The sequence below is a fragment of the Triturus cristatus genome, chromosome 3_1 (genome assembly GCF_964204655.1).
Source record: "Triturus cristatus chromosome 3_1, aTriCri1.1, whole genome shotgun sequence".
NCBI lineage: Eukaryota > Metazoa > Chordata > Amphibia > Caudata > Salamandridae > Triturus > Triturus cristatus.
The window spans coordinates 100,233,366-100,242,888 of NC_140583.1; positions in this window are offsets into that span (position 1 = coordinate 100,233,366).

The window sequence follows — 9,523 nt, forward strand, 5'->3', positions numbered from 1 at the left end:
GATATAACCAGACATTACGGTTTGCTATTAGTCACAATTGAAGTAGTATCATTATATAGGTCAATAAATCATGAGATAGGATTAGAGGAAATTAAATATTTTTTAGCCCAAAGAAATGTACAATATATAAAGCAATCAGAAGCATTATTGGAGATGACAGAATTATGTCTACGTGATAATGTTTTCCTCCTTGACAAACAGATATACTTGCAAACGTGTGGAACCGCCATGGGAGTTGCCTTTTCTACAAGCTATGCTAATCTGACTATGGGATGGTGGGAAAGAACTGTGGCTTGAGGAGAGGGCAACGAAAGACACATAGAAAAAGTGCAACTATGGCTACGTTACATAGAGGACTTATTCATCATTTGGAATGGCACGAAAAGCGAATTTTCAGACTATTTCTCATATTTGAACCAAAACAACGACGGCCTTTCATTTACATGCAATTACAATTCTTGGACCTAACAGTCTACATAGAAAATGATCAAATAAAAACTACAATTTACCACAAACCAACTGCTACAAATAGCATTCTTAATGGAAGTTTTCAGTGGTATCAACCAAACTATGGAATTCCCTCCCTGATAGACTTCGACTTACCCCATCTGAAGGGGAGTTCAGGAAAGTTTTAAAGACAAGGCTTTACAGCTTTAGCTGGATAAAAAGTATTATGTCAGGTCCCTCTGTCATGCTTCACCCCCCACCTTCCGATGTTCTGCTTGACTATATTAGCGCCGGGACACCTATATTTGAGGCAGCTGATGCGCTTTATAAATGTATATGTATTGTATTGTATTGTAAGTAGCTTCCATCCCCGTCCATTAAAGAAAAGTATTCCATATAGAGAATTTTTATGGATGCGAAGAAATTGTTCAGCTGATAAAGAATTTACAGAAAAATCAGACGAAACAGCTAATAAATTCAAACAAAGAGGTTATAAAAAATGTGACATTGAGGAAGGGAAAAGAAGAACTGAAAACTTTTCACAAATGGAAACACTAAGAAATATTTGTTTGTTAATATTTGCTACTTTTAAATAATCATTGTTTATAAATGTATGTATTAATTTATTTTATATATTATTTGTAGGTTTTTTGTTACATGTAATTAATATCATAATATTTGCTCTTTTCATATGTTTACTATATTAAAATTTATATTTTATAGATATTGTTTTTTAATAATATGATTTTTTAAACTTTGTACTATGTTTTGGGGTTTTTCAACTGTTTAAGTGTTATTAGTAATTTTTGTTTCGCTGCTATCCAACACTTTCCCTTATGTTGCACTCACTGGAGTAGGAATAGTAATTGCTACACACATTATTATTAATTAATTAATAATAAATCAATTTACACATTTAACACTATAACATCTCAATTAAACAAATCTTATTAAATAAAAATTAATCAATACATTAAATATAATGAAATTACTTCCCACCCTATTCCCCTATAAACCCACAACCCGCTATGGAACTAAAAATGCAAAAATAGAATTTGTATTATTCAATCCCTCACTAAACTTTATTTGGTACTCATCTTTAAAATCGGGCACCTATCCAACCACTTAGAAAACGGCGCCGGTCCAGTCGATCCTCAAGAAAGAGGACGCGGACCCGGTAGAACTTAAGAATTTTAGGCCTATCTCTCTACCAGTGCCGGACAAAATTCATGAGAATGAAGTTCAGAGACAACTATCTGAGTTCCTGGAGTCTAACTACTATCCTCATGACTCCCAATTGGGTTTTAGATCAGGCTACAGCATAGAGACAGATCTTCTTGAAGTGGCGGTAACTATATGTGAAACTCTAGACCAGGGCAGCTGTGCAATGCTAGTGCTGTTGGACTTGTCCGCAGCTTTTGACACGGTTTCAGATCAGATTCTTCTGGAAAGACTCAAGCTGCTGAGAGTGATGGGAAATCTAGCCTGGTTCTTCTCCTTTCTTGAGGGCCGGTCTCAACAAGTATTTCTCTGTCCCCATGCCTCCTTCTCTAGCCTTCTCGTGTGCCGAGTTCCCCAGGGTTTGGCCTTGAGCCCTACTCTTTTTAATGTCTACCTCACTCCCCTCGCTTCGCTAGTCTAGCAATATGGTGTGAAAGTTGTCTCATATGCTGATGGTACTCAGCTTGTGTTCTCCTTTAGGGAACACACCGAGGCAGCGTTCACCAATTTCAAGCAGTGTTTGATCAACATCTTGACTTGGATGATGGACAGCTGTTTCAAACTGAATACCGATAATACGGAGGTTCTGTTCTTCAACAACCTTCTCCTCCACGGTCCAAACGCTGGTAGCTGTCGGAGCTAAATCCTTCTCCGCCAGCTGTTTCCGCTAGGAATCTTGGGTTTAAATTTGATTCTAACCTCTCAGGCAAGGCCCAGATATGCCAAGTTTCCTCATCATTCTTTTGGAAACTGAAAGCCTTGAGGAGATTCCTTCATCTCTTGCCTATGGATTGTAGGAAAACGCTGGCCCACGCATTAGTTACGTCTCAGCTGGACTATGCCAGCTCGACTATGTGGGTCTCCCAGCCCATTTGAGCGGGAAACTTCAAATTATTCAAAATGCGGCAGCAAGGCTTATTAGAAACGTGCCACTCCACCACCATATTTCCCCCACCTGCGCAGCCTACACTGGCTGCCTGTCAAAAGGAGGATAGAGTTTAAGGGGCTGACATTTGCTTATAGAGCAGCTAGAGACACTGGCCCACAATACTTGAAGCAGAGATTCCAGAAATACCGCCAGACAAGGGCTTTGAGATCGAATCACCAGGAACTACTTGTGATTCCTCGCTTCGCAGAAGCCAGGTTTGGCGGCCGAGCTTTCTCTGTGAAAACTGCTTCTCTCTGGAACTTCATGCCTGAGCACATATAGAAGGCCAAGTCAGAACCTATGTTTAGGAAGACGCTGAAAACTTGGCTTTTTGGCCTACCTTAGAGCTCGCCCACCAGTACTCTCCTGCTTTATCCGCTGCTAGCGCCGGGACACTTCCGTTGGAGGTATACATTTAATAGAATTAAATTACTTCCCACCCGTTTCCCCCATAAACCCACAACCTGCTACGGACTAACAGCACACAATTCAAATAAAAAAAAAATTCATAACTACTAAAAATGTCACACATATATTACAAAAAACAAACAAATCTTATACAAATAAACATACATCATATACATATAAAATATATACTAAAGTACAAAATAATAATAAATAATATATATTTTTAATAACTTTATTTTTGCAAACGAAATGAAACACTTCGATATTCTTAAAAACGATTTTTCTTACCTTTAGTCGATATTCTTGACCACGATATTCTTGCTGTCGATATTCCTGACCCATGATATTAATGACTCCATATTTGTGCAACTCGATATTTTGTACTCAATATTCTGTCTCTGCACTGCTGTGGTGCAGGCATACTGGACCAGAAGATGGTGAGAGGCATGGATGTGGTCTCTGCATACCAGAGCCGGAGTTGGTGAAAGGCATGGCTGTGGTGTAGGCAGCCTGGACTATGAGATGCTGAAACACATGGCTGTGGTGTACACATCCCAAGGCATGGTTGTGTTGTATGCATACCGGACCAGGAGGTGGTGAAAGGCATGGCCTATTGTGTGTGCATACCGGACCAGGAGATGGTGAAAGGCATGGCTGTGGTGTACGCATATCGGACCACAAGATGGCAAAAGGCATGGCTGTGGTGTATGCATACCGGACCAGGAGAAGGTGAAAGGCATGGCTGTGGTCTACTCATGCCATACCAGGAGACGGTGAGAGGCAGGGCTGTGGTGTGTGCATACTGGACCAGGAGGTGGTGAAAGGCATGGCTCTGATGTCCACATCCTGGAACAGCAGATGGTGAATGGCTTGTCTGTGGTGAATAAATCCCGGATCAATAGATGGTGAAAGGCATGAATGTGGTGTACGCATACCAGACCAGGAGATGGTGAAAGGCATGGCTGTGGTGTACTCATACATACCAGGAGCTGATGAGAGGCAGGGCTGTGGTGTACGTATGTAGAGTGGGAGATGGTGAAAGTCATGGCTGTGATGTGTGATTAGTCGACTGGGAGATGGTGAAATCCATGGCTGTGGCCTATGCATACTGTACCAGGAGATGTTGAGAGGTATGGCTGTGAAGTGTGCATACCGGACCAGGATATGGTGAAAGGCATTGCTGTGGTGTTTGCATACTGGACCCGGAGACGGAGAAAGGCATGGCTCTTCTGTACGCATCTCGGACCAGGAGATGGTTGAAAATCATGGCTCTGAGGTACACATCCTGGAGCAGGAGATGGTGATTGGCCTGGCTTGGTGAATGAATCCCAGACCAGAAGATGGTGAAAGGCATGAATATGGTGTACGCATACCAGACCAGGAGATGGTAAAAAGCATGGTTGTGGTGTATGCATACTGGACCAGGAGATGGTGAGAGGCATGGCTCTGGTGAATGAATCCCGGACCAGGAGAAGGTGAAAGGCATGGCTGTGGTGTATGCATACTGTACTAGGAGATGGAGAAAGGCATGACTCTTCTGTACGTATCTCGGACCAGGAGGTGGTGAAAGGCATGGATGTGGTGTATTCCTTTAGCACCATACGAAATCTCACCGAAATATGGCACGCTCATTTGCGTGTCAAAAAAGTGTTGCACAGCCTGATACACGTTTGTGAACCACTTAGACACTTACTCAACAGTTCTCATAGTTAATCTGATTTATTTTCCATATTTAATCCATTTTTGTCCGTCACGTCAAAGATACAAAGTTTTATTTGTTCAAGCATTTTCATTTGCACAGGAATTGCCCATCCAGGCCTATTCGCAGGCACGTATCAACTTCATTCCTCCGTGTTATACAGTTAACCCAATGCATGATTTCGTATGGTGCTAAAGGAATGGAGCGCTTCAAGAGTGTATGCACGCCGAAATTGATGAACTTGATTACTAAACATTTTGGACAAAAGAGGGTGTGCTTCAGGTCTCTGTGACTTTGATGGATGTGGTGTACCCATGCCAGACCAGGAGATGGTGAAAGGCATGGATGTGGTGTACCTATGCCAGACCAGGAGATGGTGAAAGGCATGGCTGTGGTGTACGCATCCCAAGGAATGGTTGTGTTATACGCGTACCAGACCAAGAGGTGGTGAAAGGCATGGCTGTGGTGTATGCATTCTGGACCAGGAGATGGAGAAAGGCATGACTCTTCTGTACGTATCTCGGACCAGGAGATGGTGAAAGGCATAGCTCTGATGTACACATTCTGGAACAGGAGATGGTGAATGGCATGGATGTGGTGTACCCATGCCAGACCAGGATATGGTGAAAGGCATGGCTGTGATGTACGCATCCCAAGGAATGGTTGTGTTATACGCATACCAGACCAGGAGGTGGTGAAAGGCATGGCTGTGGTGTATGCATTCTGGACCAGGAGGTGGAGAAAGGCATGACTCTTCGGTACGCACCTCGGACCAGGAGATGGTGAAAGGCAGGGCTCTGATGTACACATCCTGGAGCAGGATATGGTGAATGGCATGGATGTGGTGTACGCATACCAGACCAGGAGATGATGAAAGGAATGGCTGTGATGTGTGCATACAGGACCAGGAGATGGTGCAAGGCATAGCTGTAGAGTATGCTTACCAGATCAGGAGATGGTGAAAGGCATGGCTGTAGTGTGTGCATACCGGACCAGGTGATGGTGAAGGGCATGGCTGTGATGTGTGCATACAGGACCAGGAGATGGTGCAAGGCATAGCTGTAGTGTATGCTTACCAGATCAGGAGATGGTGAAAGGCATGGCTGTAGTGTGTGCATACCGGACCAGGTGATGGTGAAGGGCATGGCTGTGGTGTACACATACCAGAAAATAAAAAAGTGAGAGATATGGTTCTGGTGGACGCATACCGGAGTAGGAGGTGGTGAAAGTCATGGCTGTGGTTTACGCATCCCAGACTAGGAGATGGTGTAAGGTGGCGGTACTCAAAGTACAGTCCGCGGGTCACTTGTCAGTCATTTCCATGTGGCCGCCTATGAAAACAACAGCAGACATAGAATCAACTCCATTTCTACCTGTTGTGATTTCTCGGGCCGCATTCAACAGGAAAAGGATAAAAGGAGAATGCGCAGACAACCAGTGTCTCGCATGCTCACCTGCACTCCCCTCCCACCCTCTGCCTCTCTAACATCACTTACTCACCCTGCCATTGATTGTGTGCTCTGGAGTCTGGAGAGTCAGACAGAGGAAGCTTATGAGCTGAGCAAAGAGGTACTGGGAGCAGATTAAGATGATAGTAATAGAAAGTGGGAGTAAGGACAGTGTGAGAGGCATTTATGAGATAAGGAAAGAACCATGGGAATAGGGAGAGGTATAATAAGTGGTGTGCATTGAGGGCAAAACAACAGGAAAGAAGAAAAATTGTGAGATTGCCAGGCTGCAGGCCGGGTCAGGTAAAAAGTGAATTATTAAGGCCAAAGTGGTGGGTTGAGGTAGGATGTGGGTAAAGTAGAGCAATATGGCAATCATGAAACAGTCATAAGGTAGGGTCAGAGTTAGAGTGCAGGGTCAGAGTAAAAGCCTAGGATCACAGCAGACCTTATGAGCGGTCATTGAGTGTAGGGTTCAGGGATGAAGAGTAGTAGACGTGCTGCCTGATACATGCATTATTATGAAATGACATGCGCCTACCTGAGAGGATCGTCAATTTGGAGATGACACTACAATACCTCTGCTGCATTTATGCATGTACTGGCTAAGTTCATTACGAATATGGCAGCCTGCTGCCAGATATGCCTTAATTGCCTGAGGTTACATGCATGTGGTAAGTTTCAAGAGCTGGGATGTGCACAGCGGACTGGGCAGAGGACAGAAAGCCTACCTCTGTCAATGCACATTGCATTTACGCCTCTGAGTTTTACTGGATGATTTTGGGGCTTGGTAAACTCTCAGCAGGGCCATTAAGGAGTTGTTCAGAGCGACTTTAAGAGGCATTGGGGCAGTGCTTAATTTGAGCCAGTGGTATCCAGTGCTCGGCACCGGCACTTTATTGTCAGCACCAGTACCTACGATAGTCTTCAGCATGTTGGTGCTATTTTATTAATGCAGAGGAAAGCACACCAACTGTTGTTTATGAATTCAATATACTTTAAGAATGACTAATACCTGCTGCCAAAGCCATTCTTTTAACTCTGGGGTCCTGAAATTGTCAGAATTGTCACACTTAAAGGAGTGTGACTTATTAGTTAAGTTGTTACAGTAATTGGCAGCTGCAATGTGCAGTGCAACCGGAAATGGCCTGATGAATAGAGCCCTGTCAATTTTTTTTTTTTTTTTACAAATTAAGCACTGCATAGGGGTATGAGTTGTGTCTTCTAAAAGAAGAAATGAAGGGTGTGTCCAAGATCATTGAGTAGATGGAAGGGATAAGTGTCACTCATAATATCACACATAAGATGCAACATCGTCACACATAAGCACACCTCAAACATGGAAATGTCACACCTAAGCTGACTGAAAACGTGGCAGCCCTGCCAAAGCATAGTGGTATTCCTTGGCAGGTTTCTTCTGATTTACGCAACCTACGGGCATAAATAAGGTGAATGTTAATCCGATCTGTTTTAAAAATTCACATAAGCAATATAATTTCTCCTCATTAAAGTAATGCCAATGAGGACATAGCGGCCACGTTTTCAGATTGCATATGTGTGCCATTGTCAAGGTTTCAGTGTACTAATGAATGCTGTTCCACTACCAAATGCATGCCACTTAGAGTGACACTTCCTTGCAAGCGAACCAGAGCAATGAAGTAACATGGGAAAAGATGAATATTGGAAATGACACCACTTTGAGCTGTATGCAGGTCTTGTTACCCCAAATAGACATAGTCAGGGAGTCGCCTTTATGGCCTTCACTGAATATCTCTTCTATACAAGTTGATACTCTAAGCAGAATGAAAGCCATTCTTTTACAAAAAACTGTGCCTTTGACCTCTGCCAAAGAAACCTATGATTGCCAAGTCGCAAGGACTTCTGCAGAGATACATACCCTTTTGTATACAAACTGCCCTGTGCATTTCTCAGAAATGTTAGGTCGTATCTTAAACATGTCTGATACGAGCGGTATTGTACATGTATTTAAGAACGTGTGTGCAGGACTGTTAGCACCTTTTCCAGCAGTCCTCGGAATTTTCCCAAACTTTGTGCACTCTGTGTTTGGCAAACTGCCGCTCCTTTTAGCACTCGTTGCAGGGATACTATTTTTCCTCCTACTGCTAAGATATGGCAAGCCAAATCACCAGCGACACCCAGTTCACCATGGAAAGTACTCTATTGGAGATGAAGTGTCGTGAGCGCATCGTCCAAATTCTGGGTTTACCTCATGTACGAAAATTAAACACCACTTGGTTTCTGTCATTCAGACCAATCTGGCAAGTTTGCATTTTACCTGTTCTACGCTGGTATGCAGTGAAGAATGCGTGCTGGTCATTTGTCTGACACTCCCATCAGTCTTGCATACGGATATCGATACTCTGCTGGATCCGATAACGGCCTATGCTATGTGTTGTCCCCAGGGGCTACCAATCCTGATGGTGGCATTCATTGAGATCTCACAGACGCAACATGCTACTGCTGAGGTACGAGAGGAAACACCAGGCGCGCAGGTAACATCCAATCCGGACATTGCTGATGCTTCCCATGCTGAAGGCGATAGTTCGCATCTATGTGCTGTTGATCTTCTACACGAGGTATTCCAACTCTCACAAACAACGGTAGATGACTTGTTGTCTACAGGATTAGAATATGTTATGTTTACTCCATCCCCACACACTGTCTTTTGATCAAGCACACAGTGTTCTGGAGAGACTCTGAATTTGGCCTTCATTCTTTTTCAAACGTGATACTGATTTTGGAACTTTTGTCTATGATTATATTTTTTTTATCCCCGTCCCAAAATTGTATTTTTCATTTTTTGGCACAGTGATCTGCTTATAGTAGAACTATTCATAGAGAACAGAATTATTTGAAAACACTTCCTGGGTCAGTATGCCACCTTGTCTTGAATAAAAATTCGACTTGTGTAACCTGATATGAAATGGTTTCGGCCCCGTTTTCTTCTGTATTTACGAGCCATTTCATCACATGTATATATTTTGGTTCATTCACTTGGCATTCCAATGTGATCCTATGCTTAGAATGGAACATTGCCTTTAATATGCACAACACTTTATGCATAGTAATGGTTTTGTAATGTATTTTTAGGACATATCTTTAAGATATGTTTAGAACATTTAGGATTTAGTAACGTCGTTCATACGAAACTAGAGTGGGTGTTGTGTGCAGATTTAGATTCCGTATATAGGTTTCCCGATTTATGCCCTTATATAGGTACAATTCACATTGCCCTTATTTGGACCTAGAAATCCGGCCCTTATTTAGACATTGTCCATACAAACCAAATACAGGCATGGCCACCCACATCCGTCCATCCACGTCACAACGAATTCTTGGAAAACCAGACCC